A 21,863-nucleotide genomic window follows, 5' to 3' on the forward strand; every position below is an offset into this window, starting at 1 on the left:
AACTGCACCATGGCACTCCAGTCTGGGTGACAGAGCAAGACCCTGTCTCAGAAACAACAACAACAACAAAAGAAAAACACCTTGCCTTTTTACCAGCCAAGGCCGTGACAGGAGCCAAAGGAGATAAACACTTAGCTTAAAGGACACATTTCTGAGGTCTGGGAGGACAAAAATTTATCTATTGAAATAGAAAACCTCTAAGGGCCAAGAACTAGAACAATGAAGGACAGGACCAAGAAGAAGAGTTTTAATACGGGCAAATGTAGCCTAGAGTCATGACTATACCAGTAACTAACTGTAAGATCTCGGACAATTCCTTAGCCCCTTTGATTCTATTTATCAGCAGAATTGGACAATAGTACCTTCCATACAAGAGAGTTGTAAACATTGAATGACAGAAATATGTTACGGTCCTAATACAGTGCATAAGACTAAAGGTGGCTCATTTTGTGTATCTATTACACACATATACACATTCTCTTGATAACCAGTATTAGCTAAATATATTACTTCTATGCAAAATAGGCTTATTTAAATGATTTCTTTTGGTCTTATTTTATCTGTAGAAGAAGGCCTCCCTCTGTGATAATGCTATATATCTTAATAATAAAATGTAGATATTCTTGTTTCCTTTTCTGTCTTAAAATTTCAAAATATCTCAGTCAGCTACTAGAAAGGTCATTGTCATGAATCACCCAGATTCTTTTTCAGGACTTAAGGACATATTCTCCCAGCTGCTGGAAAAGATGTTGCCTGACAGCCCTCAGCTTTCAGCTTTCTATAGGAATTGCCTGGGCTAGAAATAGCCTCCTTCCTGAGGCAGACTTTATTCAATAACTGGATGGCATGGAGTTATTCACACCAGGTGTCCTTGCTCCAACTCAGTACAATGCCAAAGAACCCTCCTAGCTTCTGAGCTCTCCATGAGTTGGTTGGGTCTTTAAGTGAGAATACGTCGGGGCCCAAATTCTTCGACTGCCCTCTCTGACTCCTTTCTTCCACAGGTGTCTAATCCAACAGCAATCCCTAATAAACTTCCTACACAGATTCTGTTTCCTGGAGAACCTGATGTACAACAGTTAAAGTGCAGAGAAACCCTCTGCCAAACTTTGGTGTGCTTTAGAAGTTATGGGAGTCAGGCTATCTTTACCATCATAACTGGAACACCTTTTACTTTTCACAAGAGCTGGTGTATCTGTTTGTTCTATAACTACAAATAGATACTTTTGATTAAGAAAAATAAAAGCAGTTTAATTTAGCCCAATGATTATTTTGACTTATTTGTGAATCAAGTGGTTAACAGAATTGAACAGTTATTTTATGTCAAGACAGATCCTTAGATATATCTCACACACACAAAGCCTATCTTTTGAGTCCTTGGCAGTTGTTAATCTCAAACTTCTCTATATAACTGTTTTTCCTTCTAACAACAATTTCCACCAAAGATAAATGCTAAAATGTTGGATTTTTTCTTTAAAATAAGGTTATACAATATTTTAGCCATCAAGAAAAAAGAGTGAAAAAATCCGTAAAAATGTGTATTTAAGTTGCCTATAAGCCTTCCTTCTACCCTTTTCAACTGTGTTAGTTATTGAAAGTAAAGGTGATTTGTCACTTGCATTTTAGAATATCTTCTGGCCAAACCTACAGATTTAGTAATATCTTTGGCAATTTAATAACATTTCCTGAAAACTGAGGTCACCAAATCCATACCTATAGGGTCAATATAACTTTTGCCCAAGAGGCCTAGTTTGAAGGAATAATACACAACTTAGTGGACACTTATCCAAAATCAGTGGTTTATTTTTATGTATAAAGGCGACAATGAAATACTTTACATTCTATTTAGTTTAGATCTATTGCGAAGTTGCAAAAAATTAACCCATTTTCTAATAAGACATTTTTCAATTGCAGAATGGACTTTTAAAAGAAATCATTTTTCTCCTGTGGATATAAATCCACAGTTCCCAGCCAAGGCTTTGGTGTCAAAATGTTTTCTGTAATCCACCCTGTTCTCCCTCCCTTAATGTTACCACCTGATGTCCACTGACAAGAACCTGTACTTGTCACACAGCGTATCATCTCTCTGCTGTAACTCTCTCAAGTATTAGTCAAGAGTTGACCTTAAACATAGATCAGCTGGACTGCCAGCTCATTTTTTCTATAATGAAAAGTTAAGCTCTTAAAAACCATCTATTTTATTGTCACTCATATATGAGAGAAGCGATACGGTATAAGCCTCCACGTATGAACTTGAATCTGAGGTTCCCAAGGTTCAAATCTCAGCTGGGCTTCTTGCTGACTGTGTTACTTGGGAATGTCACTTGAAAACTACGCTTCATTTTATTTTCATTTGTATGAGAGAGATGTGAAATCATTCTGAACTCACAGGGCTATTGTTTACATTAATTAACATAAAGAAAGCATTTAAAACAGTGCTGCACCTGGTATATGCCTATGTAAGTGCCAGTTATTATTAGTTTGCCATTCCATTTTCATTTCTTTGAATTCCTCTTCGTATAACCTCCTAGGAGAACTGAAGCCCGTTGTACCATCCTCTCATGTTGTTGCTTGACTCATCCTCTTGATACACTTCTTTCCTCTTCACAAAGCTCAGTCTTCCATGCTGATCTCTTCTTTCTTGTAGCATCCATCTCCCCCATCTTTACCACAGTATATATTCCATTTCCCCACAAATTTCTAGCTTCTTATTGTCATCCATCTGCAAGCATTTCAGTCCACTGTGGTCTAATCATGTTAACATGTAAAATGTAATTTACTAGCATGGATAGTCGATTGCAATTAGTATTCTTTAAGGCACACAACACATGCCCCCACTCAGGACTATTGCTGTTATGCAGCCTGGTGCTGGTTGTTTAATAGGTCATATAGTGAGCTCTGTCTTGACTTAATGTGGTAGAGAGATACCATGATTGTTTAAGTGCTCAAGGGAAATGGTAGAACAATCAGAATATAAGATGTAGTTTCAAATTAAATATGAACTTGAATTTTAAAGAGACCACTGCTGTTTTGTAAATGAGACATGGTCTCTGCCAGCAAAGTACCTCCATTCTTATTCCATCTAATGGCATCAGTCACAATATCAGCTCTGGTATAAAGAGTTCCTGAGATTCTTCAGAGCTGTGTGAGGTACAAAGGACTAGATCTTGCTTTTACAATAGCTACTGTGCATTGGCTATGCAAGGCAGGCAGTAGTAAAACCTAGCGGGAGTCAATAAACTGAGGAGTAGCACTCGGAAAATACCTAACCAACAAATAGGTTCCGTAATAATGTGACATTTTTATAGTCACATTTTTTAACCATAACAGCACTTGAACGGTATGCATTATAGTATTTCAATTTAGTCATTTATCTAAAAATGAGTTTTATCTTTGCTCATAAATAAGCAGTGACATTCCAGCAATTTGAAAAGCTCAGCTTCACCTTTTGCTGGGAAGCTCATTTCACAATTACAGAAACACATGCCCTTTTGTGCCATGTTGCTTAATCTTTGATTTATGGCTTCCATTTCTGTAAACTACACAAAGTTTGTACAAGCTCTGCTATTTCATTCTTATTTCTAATTATAATGGGTTATTTTCTCTGTAGCGGCCATGTCTCTCAATCAAATAGGTTTGGAAGAAAGTATTTACCCTTTCAGTTCACCAAATACTATTTAGCGTCTTAGTGTGTTCTCAGAGTCTGAAATAAGTAATGCATTTTCCTTAAAGCCTGGCCAGCTCTTTCAGAAAGCCTTTCTTTTCTGCCCCCTGCTTCTCCCATTGCTTGTTCTAATGTGCCTCACAGCAAAACCCTTAAGCACAATTGCTGCCTGCTCTCCCTCCTTTCCCCACTTCCCTTTCACCAGGCTCCCTCAGCCAGCAGGCTAGGGAAAGGAAAATTAAAATAGCAAAAGAATGGTTTTTCTTTGAGTACCACTGCCTGCCTTTCAGTGGTGATAGTTGGACGTTGGCAGAGTCACTATCAACTTCTCCCACAGCTTAGCTACAGCTCTGGGTCTTGTCATAAAATTCAGAGAACATTAGAGATGTCTTTCATGGAAGTACACTTAATTCAAGGGAAATTATGTTTTGCTCTAGGTCCAAGGAAATAAGTATAAGCTTATGCCTTCCTCCACCTGTATCCAAACATTACAGATTTCGCAGGTTTGCTTCAAGGTATGCTCTGGGGTTGCTGCCAGTGACTTGTTTCATTATAGGTGGATTTTCTTCTCCCTACCCCCAACTCATTTCTGTTATTTAGTGAGACAAAGAGAAATATACCTTTACTCCACCATGTATAAATAGAAGTCTTTATAAAAATTTTTGTAAAAATATAAGAAGATGCTGATGGTTGACTGTTAAGTGAGAAAATGCAACATACAAAATAATATATCCAGGATGACACATCATATGATATCAAATATCTAAAGAAAGAAAACACACAAAAATGTTATATCATTGTCCAGAGTTGGTGAATGATTTTAAATTTTTCTATTGATGCATCTTTGCATCTTCCAAGTTTTGTTATGTGTTTTCAGTCAACAAGTCTCACAATCTAATCAGCCAACACTGTTTACAAAAACACATTCATGTGGCAGCACTCCCTATTTAGGATTGTCTACTAAGTGCGGGCTTGTATCTGTACACTTACTGATCCAACAAATACTTACTGAATTTCTGCTATGGGCCAGGCACTGTGCTAGGTCTGATGTATGTAGCAGTAAATAAAAAGAAAGTCTTGCATATATCATCTAATATTTTGGTAGGTGAGATAGACAACAGGCAAACAAATAAACGTGATATGTTAAGTTAGGGTAAGTGCTATGATGGAAAAATAATGCAAAGTCGAGTTACAGAGAATGATATGGGATTAAGAGGAGACATTAAATGTGCTGAGTCTGACTTGCCCTTTCTACCACGTGAGGACACAGAAGAAGGCAGCAGCTATGAATCGGGAAGTGGGACCTCACCTGACATCAGATCTGCTGGTGCCTTGATCTTGAACTTCCCAGCCTCAAACAACTGTTAAGAAATAACTTTCTGTTATTTATAAGCTACTCGGTTTATGGTATTTTGGTATAGTGGCCTGAAAAAACTAGGATGGTCATTAAATCAATGAATTTTTTTTCATCTCTAAGTAATTCTCCATAAGGACATAATACTTGTACCTTGAAAATATGTAGAGACGAATTATATCTTCTGAACTTCTGGGAAATAGTGTATTTTAAGGAGTCTTCCTGTTAAGGTAGTTGACTAAGTAGCTAAAATAGTGAATAGTAAAGGGATTGCTTAATGAAAATTTAAAGCCAATGAACTTGAGATTTCACATTACACAGGAATTAACTAGGGACAATATTGTAATAAATTGTGTGCATTAAATCAGGGGTCCCTAATCCCTAGGCCATGATACCAGTCCATGTCCTGTTAGGAACCAGGCTGCACAGCAGAAGGTGAGCAGCAGTGAGCAAGCAAAGCTTTCCCTGTGTTTACAGCTGTTCCCCACTGCTGGTATTAACTGCCTGAGCTCCTCCTCCTGTCAGATCAGCAGTGGCATTAGGTTCTCTTAGGAGCATGAACATTATTGTGAACTGCATATGCAAGGGATCTAGGTTGTGCGCTCCTTATGAGAATCTAATGCCTGATGATCTGTCACTGTCTCCCATCACCACCCTCCCCACCCACCACTGATGGGATCATCTACTTGCAGGAAAACAAGCTCAGGGCTTCCACTGACTCTACTTTATAATGACTTGTATAATTATTTAATTATATATTACAATGTAATAATAATAGAAATTAAGTACACAATAAATGTAATGCATTTCAATCATCCAAAACTATCCCCTCCCCCATCTATGAAAAAATTGTCTTCCATGTGACCAGTCCCTAGTGCCAAAAATGCTAGGGTCTGATGAATTAGATGATGGTTTACTAACATCTGTTCATTTCAGCAAATTTTTCCATGAATTATGTGGGGAAACCAAAGGCGCTTAGACTATATTCTAACAACAGAAAGTTCCTTTAAGTAAATTTTGGTATGCTAAATTGTGTTTTTCATATAAAACTAGGCAAATTTTCTGTTATAACACACTTACAAGACATGAAAGCCAGGTGAAAATATAAGTTGAAGTACAAATGCCGTAACTGCTCACCTTCTCACTATTGCTAAGAAACGAAGTTGTACATGGAGGCAAGCCCACACTTCATGGAGTGCTTGCTATATTCCACGATGTTACAGTGGTACATGCTTTTCTTTTTTCATGTAATCCTTAAAACAAAGAAGGGTCCTCCATTTTGGAAGTTAAGTAATTTGCCCTCATCTTATAGCTAGTAAATGGCAGAGCTAGAATTCAAATCAGGTGCTCTAATCCCAGGGTCCACACTTTTAACCATTAGTCTCCACTGACAACTCCTAAGCTTATGATGACTCCACTTGAAGTTCCATTTTGATTAATTTTAAAATACATAATTCCATACTTACTTGAAAATTGCTTTTGAATATAACTTAATAATTTGTATGTACCTTTATAATTTTAAATATCTATTTTTAAAAGCCATGCCATTTTACGATCTCATGATATATCTGCTTTTGGCCACATAAGCTGTTTCTGCTCCTCTAATCCTAGTAAGCTTTTTGCACCAAAGTCATTCAGATTTGTAAGTTAAAGTAAGTTCCTCAGTGAGTTCTAACAAATACATGCCGGGCTGCCTTTTTAAAATCTATCTACCCATTCAATACCTTTAGGAATTACTATAATAAATTTTCTCCACTTGATTTTTGGTTCCCCTACCCTACTGGAAATAGAGATAGAAAGGAGACAATAAAGTTGAGAACAATTTAGCAACCAAATAAGGCAAGGCTTGTTGAGTGTTTAGATATTGGGAGATAATGGGAGGTTCAAGAGAAGGGAGTATTACGGATAATTAACCTCTTTTAAATTCTTATTTGTTTGCCTGAAATAATCCTGATTGAACTCCCTGTAATAAATCTTGTACCCAATCGTGTTTTGTTGTTGTTGCTTTTTTTGCTACGTTACCTTTCCAAAGCATAGATTTATTTCTTCTCCTTTAAAGGAGATAATGTATGTAAAAAAATTAGCAACTTGTCTGGTATATAATAAGTGCTTTGTAAACATTATTATTTTTGCTATAATTATATGGCAGACATGAAGCTAAGCATAGAAAATGTAGCAGACATGAATGAAACATGGTGTCTGGCATTGAGGAGACTACAGTCTAGTGGAGACAGAGAATAGTAAATAATTTATACCATACAGTTGTGTAAATACTTTACTCCAACTTGAGTAGGGGCAGAGGTTAAGAGAAATGAGTTGACAAGGTAAGAAGCCTAGGAACAGGAACAGGAAAATACCCAGAGATTAACAGACTTTGGAAATTTTAGGAATCTTCAAGTTACTCAACAAGGCTAGAAAAGGGTAAGGGATTGGTCATTGGGTCCAATGAAGCTGGACAAGTGTGCAGCACTCAAATCAGAAGGGCTTAAATGCCATGCTAAGTGTTTTAGGATTTAATACTAAAACCAGTGAGGAGTTATTAAAAATTTACTAGCAAAATCACTGATGCGATCAATTTCAGAAAGATCAATGTGTTAATGGTGCAAGAACTAATCAGAAAGGTATAGAATTCAGTTAAGAGGTTGCTGTAGTAATTGAAAGAGAAAATAATGACAATCTGAAAAAAAGATACTACTAGAAATGGGGATGGAAAGGAGACAATAATATTCAGAACAATTTAACAAGTAAGCCAAGAATTTAGTATTTAGATACTGGAAAATATTGAGGGGGTTCAAGAGAAGGAGTATTTATGGATAATTTCTTGAAAGCTGGGGCCATTCACCGAACTAGGAAATTTGGACAGAGCAAAGATTTTGAAGGAAAGATAATGAATTTACTTTGAGGGTGCAGACTTTGCAAGAGCTGATAAACATCAAAATGTAGATGGCCAGAAGACAAAGAGGATCTCTAGCCCAGGACTAGAAATACAAATTTGGAAGTCACCAACACAGGTGATAGTATAAACCTTGAGAATGGGTGACATAATCTATGTAGGATTATTTACTAATCACATTCATTGAAAAAGATATGTAAGCTTTCTTTTACTGCAGTGGGAAACAGATCAAAACTTGGCTCCAAATATCTTTTTAACATTATCTCTTGATACTCTGTGCCATACATCTTACTGTGAAGTCATATCAAAATACTTACATTTAATTTCCTGAGTTCTGTCTAATCCCAACACTGTTCTCTAAATTTTCAGCCCAGTAAATACCCACTTGGCCCTTAACTCTAAATCAAATGAGACTTTTCCTGTGAAACCTTTGGTAATCTGACCATCTTCCTCCCCATTCCACATAGAGATCATAGTTCTGTCCCTCCTTCTCACTAAAGCACTAGGCACATGCCTCTATTACTGATGCACAAATGTTTCTTCTCCACCAGATAGAAATTTCCTAGAAGGAAAAAGACTGCATCCACACAAAGAAATGTACCTGTACAAGTCTGTTTTCACATTGCTATAAGAACTACCTGAGACTGGGTAATTTATAAAGGAAAGAGGTTTAATTGACTCACAGTACCACATGGCTGAGGAGGCCTCAGAAAACTTGTAATCATGGTGGAAGGCAAAGGGGAAGCACGCACCTTCTTCACAAGGCAGGAGTAGAGAGAAAGAGCTCAAGGACAACTGCCACTTTTAAACCGCCAGATCTTGTGTAGACTCCCTCACTATTATGAGAACAACATGGAGGAAACTACCCCATGATCCAATCAACTCCTACCAGGCCCCTCCTCGACATGTAGGGATTACAATTCAACATGAGATTTGGGTGGGGACACACAGCCAAACCATATCATTACCAAAGCATGTTTATAGAATGACTGCCTGAAATAAAGTGTCCTCCCTCTGCAAACACCATCAATTACTCTAAAGAACCCATGCCTACTTTCGTTTGGCAAGCAGCCAAGGAAGGTTCTTGGTTGTAATGTGATATTTGCAGTATGATCCATTAGGAACTTTATTACCACATTACTGGTACTCAGGTCAACACACCTGTTGTGGTAAAAACAGTACAATCATTTAGAATAACACTGACTATGAATACACTAGTTCCTCTCAATAAAAAGTGGACTGTATTTCACTTGAGGCAAAAAATAAAAAGAGATGAAACATAAACAGAGGTAGAGGTCGGAACGAACAAAAGGAGGTTTCACTTGGATGAACTGGGAGATGATTATGGTACTTTGATATAGTATCTCCTCCAGAAAGGATAATTCAAAGATAATAAATAAGTAAGTAAATAGTTGAGAAAGTTTATATTTGTTAAGTGTCCAATCTATGAAAGCACTTTCTTTATAAAGAAAGACAGAAGGCAAGACTCCTACCTAGAGCTGGCCTTAAATAAAATGCTTTAAAAAAGAGAGAAAGAGACCCAAATGTTTAAATGAAAATAATTCCTTCTAGAAGCATGAGCTTCTAGAAGCATGAGCTCTTCTGGCAGCAAGATATTTGCTTTTGTCTACACAGCTCCTTACACAGAAGGGAAAATCTATAAATCCTTACTTAGGCTGACATCAAAAGGCCTCACAAATTGCTATTCCTCCCTTGACTCTGCTTAATTGTAAAAAAAAAAAAAAAAAAAAAAAAAAAAAGACAGGCATTTCTGTTAGAGAATACTTGAATAATTTTTCCAAGACAATGAAAAATACGCTCATATGGTCTGAAATTTCAATAACTATGACAAATTTATTATCAAATGGAAAGAAGTTGTAGTAGTATGTTTTGTTTTTCCAGATGACCACTACTTCTTTAGGGAATTTGCTAGTTTTCAGTTCTTGAAAAACAGGTTAATGAGTGTACTATAAGTTATAGGTGAGATGGCTCTAAATATTACAGAGTGACCTACTTTATGTGGCTTAAAATGAGAGCTCTAAGAAGTAAGAAAAATGTGTATGAGTAGAAAAGCCTACTACACAAGCATCAGAATGCTGGTCTCCTACTCAGTGTTGATTATAAACAGATCTACCCTCCAGAGACTCCAAGAAATTCATTCCCAAGGATCATCTGCCTCGAAACTACAGAGAAGATAGAAAATGCTTAGCCCCAGCCCCAGTAATTAAGTTGAAGATGCTGAGTCATCAATATTTCACCCCAATTATTTAGTGGTCACAAATAGAGCTTATTAGTTTAAGCATACCCAATTATCCCAATTAGATTATGTTTTAATTTATTTAACTTTGAAGTTACAACTTTCTCTTCCAGACATGTTATGACTGTGTACCCTGTGCAAAGAAACAAGGTAGGAAACTCTTACTTTTTAGTTCTGCCACTGAAGCATTGTGTGACCTTAGCTCTTGACTTCTGTTTCATTCTTCCCCATTTTTAACATTTGCAAGGTAATAGATTTCTTCTCACTTAAAAAAATTTAAACAATGCAAAAATATTGCAAACTTAATACTTTGTAAACATAAAAAAGCTAATGATGACAATAAAATCCTTTATAGAATGCACGGTATGAGCTAATAGTTATACTAAATTCCTGATAAATCATGCCATTCTTACAGTGTCCTCTGAGATAGGTAATCACTGTGCCAGTCGGGCTCCTAAAAGAAAATAGGTGACATGCTCAAATGCAATTTGAGAGTTGTTTAGTAAAAAGGGCACTTGCAAAGCTGTGGCCAAGGTTTAGAGAAACTACAAGCAATGGTGTAGTACCGTGCGCTAGAAAGACTAAAAGGAAGCGGTTATCAGCTTGAAGTGGCTAGGGGAGGGCACAGTAACCAGGACCCAGAGGGCAGCCACAGGGAGACAGCTGCCTGCCAGCACCTGTGCCTTATAGTATGGAGAGGTGATCTGGTGAGGAGGGAGCCCAGGGAATAAATTACCCAAACTTTTCTCTCCCCACCTGTTTGCTAATCTTTTGCTGATCCATCCCATTGGCCAAACCCAAAAGGAAGCCAGAGAACAAGGGAGTCTGCTGATTGATTCCATAAGGCTGGCCAGCCATCTTATCACACAGAGCAGGGGAGAAAGAATGGATCCGATATCCACTATTCTCATTTTATCCCAAGTGCCCCAAACTTGCATTGAATAAATGAGGTAATCGATAGATATTTGTTGATTTAAAAAAAAAAAAGGAAGAAACCATATAAAATACTGAGGGGTTCAATAAGCTGTTCCAAATCACACACAATAAGCCGCTGAGTCAGGCCTTGCTCTGAGGTTCAAGTCCATGCTCACAACCAGTTATTATGTTATTCTGCCTCCTTTCCAGCACCTTGATCCCATGTCATTTATGTGCTGTTGGGTGTTTTGGGAGATAGTGGGAATGACTAGAATTAATACCCTTAAGAAACTTGTAACCTGTGTGCCAGTTTCATCTTACTTTTCCATCTCATTATTGTCAAAGCTCCAAATTCCCTTCTAGAATCAAATGTTCTGTAAAGGCAGGTCTTAAACATCTTACAATTCCATCACCTATTACTACTAGTGGCTGAGCAGTGAAACCTTTCATCACATGGCATTTTGCCTACTTGTTTGACAGCACCATGCCTCAGATGGATGTTCTAAGTGTAAACAACAGGTAAAATATCTTTTGTGAAACAAGCCCCTAACCTCTATTAGCTACAATGGAATAAGCCTTAAGGCTTATATTAGGAACACGTTTACTTGTTAGTCATGTTGAAGGATTCATTTATTCCAAAGACATATATTGATTGTACAGTACATACCAGACACTGTGATAGATATTTGTACACACAGAGAAAACAATTCATACCAAAACCAACAACTGGCTTTCTACAGGAATGAATCAATAATCATCCATAGGGCAAGCAAAAGTGTATTAATGACTGAGAGGCATGAACATACATGCTGGAGTAGAGTTGTGATCCTCGTCCGCAGCAGGACCCATCTCTAATTCCATCCAGGTTGTTCTAAACTTGGATGTAGGCTATAATTGCACAATAAGCACAAGTCATCCTACTCCTGATTTTGTCCCATGAGACAATGAAGTATTTTGCTATTTTTCCTTCTCGTAGGAAGGACCCTGCTTTGAAATACCAGTCCCTTTGTGCAAGGGCCTGCCTCAAATAGATCAAATAGAAATTTTTCCCTGTGTTTTTTTTTCCTAGTACTGCTTTTGAGCTCAGGGAGGCCACACTTTCATGCCTGGTCCTGACTGAAATAGCACATAGCAATCTTTCATCTTTTTCAGGGACAACACAAGTGAACTGGCCTGTAGCTATTCCCTTTCATGCTGTGTAAGAATCATCTTTGCATTTTTAATAACTATTATATGATGTGTCATGCAAGAAGGTTTGCCAAAGCAGGGAGGGGGTGGTGGGGGAGAAAGAAAAGTAAAGCTGAGTTGGTTTCTTACATGCACATTTTAATAATTTTGGAAAACCATCAACCTGGATCAAATTTATGTATTAATTTGACAGCTTCCCACTAATGGCAGGAATTTAAAGCCATCAGTTAGCCTCACGACAGTTAGATTTTAAAGAAAACTCATTTCCTTGGTAACTCTAACAAATAGAATACTTCATTTCACTAAAAACTCAAATACTCACACTTCATGATGCTTATTTTGTCCAGGAGCTCTAGGTAAGACTGCTTTATCAAATATCCCCTGAATGTTGACTTAGGTGCACACACCTGTGCTTCCACTGCCAACAAAAGCTTTGAATGCACAGGACCTCCACTGCACAAAATGCATTTACATACATTACATAAGAGAAAGGAATGAACAAGTCTGTTACTGGGAGAGGCTCACATCCTTCTCACCAAATCAATCTGTAACTTTCAAATAGCTCTGCTATATTTCCTAGCAACAGGAGTAAACACTATACTACATCCAGTGCCCAAGATCTGTAACCATGTTAATCTGTGAGTACTCAACTTAATTAAAGATTAGACTTTTAAATTGTATTTCTAGTGCACAACGGTACTACTAAATCATGATTATCAGCGGCTAAATGTGCTTACGTCTGCAGAACGTGAGGAATGAAAATGCATCACTTATTTTCATCTTGATATGACTTCTCTTCTCAGGGGCGCTGTTGCCCGAGTTCACGGGGCTTAGAGTTCATTGGAATTCTATGGTTAAAACACAGCTTGAAGACCTCATTTAAGAAAATTCTTTTAAACCTTTCACCACTTTGACAAATCTAGTCCAAGTTCACTAAGCCAATTCAAAAGTAGCTCTCAGCCTTTTTATAGGTTTTCAATTACACCAACGCAGTACACCAGAGCCATCATCTTTGAAGAAATATATTTTAGTTTCAAAGAGGCACGAATTCTTTTTTAAGAATCCTAAATGAAAGCAGCATTCCCAAAGCTGTAGCCAACAGATGCAAAACTCTATCTTGAACTGTCCTTGTCTTACTAAAGACGAGATCATCTTAAACATGGCTAATGTTACTTAAACATGGCTAATAATCAGTTATCTGCTATAGGATGTATGCTGTTATTTTTAAGATTTTACTTTGCAGAAATATTGGCAAACTACCTCACCCTCAAACTGTTCCAAATATCTTTTTTGAGGAATTGTTTAAAACATTTTCTAGACTTCATTCATCCTCCTAAAACATAGTATGTGACAGCAGGGTTTATTTTTACTGTATGCACTCAGAAACAAAAACCCAAAGCAGGTCAATGAGCTCTCCAGGTTGAAACTGGTAATCAATGGTAAACTGAGGTTAGACTTCATTCAACTTTCCATTCCAATATACTCTTTAAGTAGGCCTGAGGTAACTGTACTGTTTACTGAGATAAAAATCCCTTTTAAAAATGTTTATATGACTTAACAGATCAAACATATTTTCCTCCATTTTCAAACTTTAAATTTATTTGCATAAGTGGTTAGTGTGGTTTTATGGAAGCACCAATCTTAGATTGGGTTATATGAATTATTTTAAGTGACACTTATCTTTGGGGGTAAAGCAGACAAGCTAACATGCACATTAGTTGGTTAGAACCACTTGCAAAATTTAAATGCTGTACGTGCAAAGGCAAATTGACTCAGGATATAAATCTCCATTTCTCTCAGAGGGAGTAGTGATGACTCTAAAACCACTGGAAACAGAAAGTTCATCGTGATGACTCTAACAGCTCCCTGATGCAAGCTAGCCTTCTCTTTTATATTTAATGTTCTGTATGTCAGCTGGCCTTGTTTGCAATCTCAAAAGGAGGCTTGTTCACTGGATGAGTTTTCTTTTGTTTTTGGTCTGTCCCATTTTCTTTTTTTTTTTTCCACGCTGTTAAATCAGACTTATGATTTCACATACTAGACTGCTTATAAGTTCTTCTAGTATTTGATGTTAAAGAGGTGAAACAAAAACTAAACAAGATGTTTATAGTCTCAATACAATTCTTGGTTAGAAGCCTGGATGTGTGCCTGGAGATGCCTCCTATCTATTCAGTGTGACCCCAGTGTGGTTCTGTGGCACTGGGCAAAGCTGGGAGATTGAAACAGGAAGCCCTGCGATGGGGGAAGAGGGCCAGGGAGCAGGGGTTGGACAGGCGAGCCTCCATATACCAAGCGCTTCAACTCCCGGAGTTACAGATATACCTCCTTTGTTCATTAATGATTCATCATGCCCCCAGTGCCAACGGTGGGCCTGCCAAACACTGCACTCTACACCAGGGATGGAACGATGACAAATTCCCTTCCTTCAAGAGCCCAGGTTTGAGAACACAACCTTGTGAACCTTCTATTGGAACAGCAATAAATACCTGAGCTAAGGGCTGAGGGAGGCTGAGGGGATGTCACTGAGTCTGTCTTAGGCATCCCAGGGTCTCCTTGGAGTCCAAGCCTGTAATCCACCGCAGGGGTCGCCAGCCACCTGTGGACACTGAGCATTGGAATGCGGCCATTCTGAGTGAGGTAGGTAAAAAACATACACCAAATTTCAAAGATGTAATATGGGAAAAAAAAGAATATAAGGTATCTGGTTTGATTTTTTATATGGATTACATGTAGAAATGCTAATATTTTGGCTATATTGGGTAAGATTATTAAAATTGATGTCACCTGTTCCCTACTACTTTTTTAAATGTGCCTGCTAGAAAATGTGAAATTACCTGCGTAGCTCCCATTCATGGGTCCTATTACATTTCTATCTGCCAGTGCAGGTTGGTGCAGTCACAAGGTAATGCTTCAGGGAGAAAACCTGGGGAGGTGGCCTTAGGGCAAGTGGGTGACAGTGGGAAGTGCCTATGGAATGAGAGACAACTGGGGGACCCATCAGGGGCTACAAAGAGGGTGCAGAAACTGGCAGTGTATTTGCTTTCTTCGTTGTGCTCGCCTGCTGGAGTCATTTGCAGCAAGAGAGACCAGAACATAAAGGCCACAACAATAACATCTCACATAAAATAGAAGCAGCCTGTGGTTTATAGTGAGCAGTGCTCGACTGGGGACCAAATCAACTGGTTATCCCTGTCTTCACCCCATCTGAGGTTAAGTCATTTGGTCACTGCTGCTTTCTCATCTGCAAAAGAGGGACTGGGATTAACTGCTTGGCCTGTGTGTCCCCCTGACATCGTCAACTAAGTTTTCAGAAACCTGAAGTGCTCTAAACATCCTGGGGTCAGAAAAGGCTGGAGAAGTACACAGTGTTTTGTGACCAGGGTTTGAAGCTGAAAAGAATGAAGAAACTGAAATAGAATAAATCCTTGATATTTCCTTTTTCATAAAACTTAATATGCTTTATTTAAATTATTTATTAGCCCCCTTCTTGGCAAGATATAAGCTAGCTATAAATGCCATGAGCTCAGGATCCACATCTGTGTGCTCACTGCTGTGACTGCAGCTTGGAGGACAGGGCCCAGAATACAGCAGGCCTCAATAAATATCTGTGGAAGAGGGGTGACATGGAGAATTTGCAGTCATTTTTGCTGTTGAGTGTCTGTTAAAGTTTCCAAGTGTGCAAACTGTACGCAGGAGTGAGTAAGAGGTAGGAACTTAGCTAGAGATGATCAGACCAGTAGTCCTGTCACTCTAGTGACGTTATCTGTCCTACTGTGAACAAGCTGTCACAGGTGAAGGAGAGTGAGCTGAGACCTTCCCAGCCCTCGACTGCTCCTGCACTGGACACATTCCAGGAAGCTCTTATGGCAGAAGCAGCCACTTAACTTACTTTCAACAAGAGAAGCTGAAGGCTAAGGGAAGTCAGGATCAACAGAGGATCCAAATTTCAGAGGCACAGGTCTTATGCCTCACTTGGTTGCATGAATGAGTGTGGAGGCAGCATGAAGTAGCAGTGATACAGACATGGGTTCTGGGTTTAATTCTGTTCTCAGTACTTGCCCAGTGGGAGACTCTAAGCTCCCTCTCTGAACGTAATTCTCCTCCATAGCTTAAAATGACTCACAATGCATGGCTTAGCTATAATGTACCTTTCAAAAAGGGCTGGCATCTGGCAAACACTGAATAAACGGTTACATGTCAAACACAGTAAACACTCAACAATGGCTATTATGGTCCTTCTGCAGCAGCTTTTAAAACAGATTTTCTTTTTAACCTGGAGTCCATGAAGTCCCAAGAAATCCACAGATGAGATTCAATAGATCCTTGAAATCCCTAAAATTAAATACAAAGTGGGGTATGTGTGCACATCTTTTCTCTACAAGGACAGAATCCGTAGCTTTCCTCTGATGCTCTTAAGCCTCTCAGACTGAAAACAGGTTAAGAACTACTGAGCATTATTTATCTGTGGAATAGCTCTGTGAATGACTCTCAAAACCAGGCTTTTCTGTGCCTCCTCAAGAGGCCTGCATTTTATATGCAGCAGAACAACTTCCATAAGAGGCTTTTATTTTCTGGTAGTATTAGTATCTCAAGAAGATAATTGGAATTTATAAGTCAGAAATTGGTCTTAATTTCAACTATAGTACTGGAGTCCTTACTTCTTTAAATATATCTTTTTCCATAGTTTTTTTTTTTTTTTTTTGACAGGATTGATGACCAAAGAAGGCAGTGATAATATTTTATTTTCAAGATGATGTTTACTTCATCTTAGAAGAAGAACAACAAAGTCATAACAGATGAATGGGAAGAGCCCAATCAAAGCTTTGTTTCACTCCTCAACAACCCAGGTGAGTGTCTGGCACCCGGCAGCTGCCAGGAAGAAGGAGCTTAGTGGCAGACAAGCTGCTTCAAATCTCTAAATCTTCGTTTCCTCATCTGTTAAAAAAAAAAAAGGATGATAGCAGTAATGCCTCCTTCCTAGGGCTGCTGTGAGAACTAAATAAGAAAGGCATCTGGTACATACTCAAAACAAACTGCCTCATAAATACTAACTATTAAATATTGTCTCTGATGATAGGGAACAATGATTCCTCAACTGGTCTCTGACCCATAGATTTTAGACTAGAGATTTACTCTGGGCCACTGATATTTTCCAGCCTCCTCAAGTTTGTTTTTAGTGACAAAGTAACAAATAAGCAAATAAATCATTGGGAAAACTGTTGAAAAAGTGAGCAGCAGCTTCAAAGAGAACCTGTCTTCATGTCCAGTATCCTAAGAGCCACATGTGAAAATCAAGTTAAAGGAAATAGAACTAAAGATTATAACTAAAAAAAATGAAAGATGAATGATTCAGCATACATTTTTTTCCATTTATTTAAAAATGATTGAGATACATGGTGGTTAAGGCACTGTACTGAGCACAGGCTGTGCAAAGGCAAGGAAGCACAGTCCAGCTCTCAAGACATTTAGTCTACAGAGGGAGCCACACATGCATATCCAAGGTTGTACAGGATAAAGCATGATGTGGGGAAAGGCTGGGAGGGGATGTTCAGCAAAGGCTTCTTGAAAAAGCAACACTTGAGATGAGTTTGGAAAGATAAGTAAATGGTTAATACTTCATAGTTTGAGAAAGAAGAAACAATATTCCACAGAGACAGCAGCCCATGTAAAAGCACATGCAATGAGGCATTTAAGGATTTTGAGGTTACATGTGTCAGCCCAGCATGGGGAAAATATGGGCAGTTAGAAGAAGGCTTTGCTGAACATACCAGCATCTACCCATCCTTTGCACCCACAGGAGGAGACAAGACTCACCTCACAGAGAATCTTGGAATTCACGGTAGGAGCTTGGACTTTTCTCCAGGGCTATGACAAGGTTTGGAATGGTTCTTAGCAGGGGGTTATATAATTCAATTTTATCTATTCTTTAGAAACAGCAAGCAGGCAATGGTGAGGACGGATTGGAGGCTGGGAGACTGAAGGCAGCATTTGTGGAGGTGATTTGGGAAGAGTGAAACATGAAAGGAAGTGGTGCAGGAGGTCTTGGTGACTGATTAGGTGGAGGAAGAAAGGGAGAAGGTCAGATCAAGATGATTCCCAGGTCTCTGACTTAGGGCTATAGTGAGAGGATGCTATGCCTGTCAGGAAAAAAGGTATAATAGTATTTAGTAGGTTATCTGCTGTTTCTGCATACACGGCATCTGTTATCTCTTCTCAATATTTTTTTTCCCAGCTACTCAGGAGGCTGAGGCAGGAGAATTGCCTGAACCTGGGAGGCAGTGGTTGCAGTGAGCCAAGATTGTGCCACTGCACTCCAGCATGGGCGACAGATTAAGACTTCATCTCAAAAACAAACAAACAACAACAACAACAACAACAAAACCACCCCTTCCCTGCTCTCAGGTTATAAGGTTTAGAAGAGTTTTGCTGACCAGTCTCCCATGTACCTCTTTCACTCCCATACACTCCTCCCTACCTGCCTTCACACATGCCACTCTTCCCTTCCAAAAGCCCCCAGGACTGGGCTCATAATCAAAGCCAAGTCAAGTGGCATGGTCCAAATCTTTGGCCATAGAGTCTGGTTCAAGAATATGCATGTGATCAAAGTGGTCTAATTAAAGTTAATCCTGAATTCTTTTTCTCAGGGGTTAAGCCTAAAGCTGCAGATGAAAATTTTGCCACCATGAGGAAAAGAGGAAATCAGAATTGGATCCTTTCTGAACTTTTCCTTTACAGGAGCCAGTATATGTCCTTTTCTACTTGAACAAGCATAAACAAATTTCTGTGATTTGCAACCAAGTATCCTGAAAAACACAAGGATTAAAGACAGCTGTGTTTCAATAAAGGAAAGAAAATATTTTTATGAGTAGTGGATTTAAAAAACCTATATTACTGTGACAAGAGTACCTTAAAACATTAAGTCTACAAAAGGCACTTAGGGACTTTATGGCAAACTCTACACTTAATAATGAAAAGCCAGACAAGACCGTTTTAAAAAAATGTTACTGCACCAGATAATGGCACATCCACTCATTCAATTAACATTTATTGAGTATCTTCAGGGTTTTTAGATGTGTGCAATAAAAATGATAAAAGCGTATTCTTCAGTTTGAGATGGTTCATCCAAGTTCATTCCATAAAGAGCAGCTGTGTATGCTGTTCAGACTAATTGTGTGAAGTTGGAGAGGCCAGGTGTTTCTGTCTGGCCCAACAGCTGCAATTGGTGGTAAGGGCACCACCTGAATTTCAGTCTGGCCATAAAATGAGGCTGATGAAACAGCACCTTGCATGAGCTTTTAGGTGAAAGACAGAATAGAACATGTTTAGAATTCTTCTCCCTTCTAATAAAACATCCATTAACGTTTATGAAGGAGTCTGGATGAGGCATTGTGCCAGACCCTCTTTTCTTTCTTTACTTTCCACAAGAAAACTCCACCAATAGCATGGGTTCAACTGTTATTCATTCACCTATACTCTATGAAAATATGCCAAAATTGTCACCTCCTGCCTTGTTACCTCTTGATTCCCTATGGCTAGGCCTAAATAAATCTTTAAGTGTTTATCTGTGGTGAGCATTTGTTGGTCTTGCCACCCTGTGTCCATCTCCACTTTTGATAGCAGTGCTCCAGTGTCCTTCGGGGGCGAACCTGCCCACTCTGCATTGTGCTCTGCCCTGGTGTGGCTGCCAGTTAGTGCTACTGGCTCAGGAGTGTGCATATCACTCAAACTAAGTCAAAGGTATTCTCTTGCCTGGTATGCTTACGTTAAGGGCAGAGCATTCTAAGAGCTGACCTCCAGTTGTGCCTTGGAGAAAGAACATCAATTCTACTCTCTAGGTAAGTTCTGTTTCCATCCTGAGAGTAGTGGTTCTGACTTTCCTTTGACATCTCAGGGAATCCCTGATGTTGTATTTTGTTTCCTGTTGCTATACACCTAAAGAAACTTAACTATATACAATGGTGCACCGTGGTTTAAACACTAAACAATAGCTAACATTCATAGCCTACTCTGCAGCTTATAAAGTACTTTCACCTTCAATTTATCTCTTTTAATCAACCTTTCTGGAATTGAATTTTTCTCCTGCCCCCAAATAAATCACTTATTGATTTTCTATTTCTCACAAAAGCACAATCATTCTGTCACTTAAGCTTTTTAAAATCTCAGAATGACTTTGACTTTTTGCTTTTACTAACCCCCTATAATCAGTCACCTCATCCTAAATATGGGATCTCCCAGACTGATCCCTTTCCATTTTTCCTACCTCCATTTTTGTCAAAGCCATCAACTTTCAACAATGCTCAGCTTACTCTGCCACCAGCCTTCTGTCTCCAAACCATAACACCACTGCCGGAAGGATAGGGGCAAAATTTTATTATCATTGTGTCACACTTCCTTACCTGTGGTTTACAGAACAAAAATTTACTGGACAACTCCTTAACCTAAATCCTGGGCTATTGCTAAGCAGGCTCCAATACTCCTCCTAACATATTATTTCCAGCAGAAAACATCTGCTAGACACAAGTATCCTCAAACATGTAGTATATCATAAAAAACTGGCTCAAATTTTTTGCACATCCCTCTCATTATAACTGGACTCTTTCTATACCCCTTGAATCTGGGATAACCTCCTGATTTGATATGGTGAATGGGAGAGTGGCGAATGGGAGAATAGCTAATGTGATTCAAGCTGAGGCTTTAACCTTGCTTTTGCATTGCAGGTTGTTCTTTTGCAGCTCTTATAACACTGTTTGATTTGCTACGTAAAGAAGCTCAGGTGAGTACGCTGGAGAATGGGCGGTACGTATCCCAGCCACCAATTATGTTACCCTAGCCAACAGTCTGATAACTGCCAGACATATGAGTAAAGCCATTCAAAATTATACCACCAGCAGACTGAAAATGTCTGAGCGCACCTAACTAAGAATAGCAGAAAACCACCTCACTGAGCCCAGCTAAAATTGCTGACCACCAGAATCATGAGCTAAGTAGCAATTTTAAGTAACTGCATTTTGTGGGGATTTGTTATCCAATGATGAATAACTGATATAACATCTAAGCTGATTTTGTCACTCTTTCCTCAGAATTCCTTTTCAATTACTATTTAGTGTCTTGGGCACTCAATTATGAAATGTGTTCTTCCCTGTTTTATATCATTTAATTTTTCATGGGTCCTATTTCCCATGAACATGTTCCTTGTGAAAACACTATACATTTTATGTTGCTATATGACACATAGGCACAAAGTAAATGCACAATAACTATTTAGGAATCAATTAGTACTTTCCCAGGGCCCAGCTATCAGTCATACCAATTAAAAATATTTTAATCATTAATCATATTTTGATCAATTTTTAAAATGTAAAAAAGAGCTGATAAGATTCAAACCATAAAATACAAAATCTAGTTACCTAATGTATAAAGTGCAAAATCATGCATAGTATATATATTAGAAACCAACTTACTGATTCATTTTGCATAAATGACTTCCTGCAAGTGAATCTGCATAGAAATCAAAGGGGCACAAGGAAATAAGTATGTAAGGGTAAATGTTTCACAGAAGCAACTATTTTATTTTCACCAGAATATCATTTTT

At 38.5% G+C, this 21,863-nt stretch overlaps 1 protein-coding gene and 1 long non-coding RNA gene across 7 annotated transcripts in view; one reads left to right on the forward strand and one right to left on the reverse strand.

Annotated features, from left to right (window-relative positions):
- The window catches only part of LOC108306777 (synuclein alpha interacting protein), a 154,295-nt gene that overhangs the window by 129,485 nt on the left and 2,947 nt on the right, over nucleotides 1–21,863 (reverse strand). The window lies entirely within an intron of this gene.
- Nucleotides 12,885–18,106, forward strand: LOC119471791. Its single transcript, XR_005200876.1, has 3 exons — nucleotides 12,885–12,909; nucleotides 16,979–17,118; nucleotides 18,069–18,106. It is a non-coding gene; the product is annotated as an uncharacterized LOC119471791 (long non-coding RNA).

This window comes from Cebus imitator, unplaced genomic scaffold, assembly GCF_001604975.1.
Source record: "Cebus imitator isolate Cc_AM_T3 unplaced genomic scaffold, Cebus_imitator-1.0 Scaffold74, whole genome shotgun sequence".
Taxonomy (NCBI): domain Eukaryota; kingdom Metazoa; phylum Chordata; class Mammalia; order Primates; family Cebidae; genus Cebus; species Cebus imitator.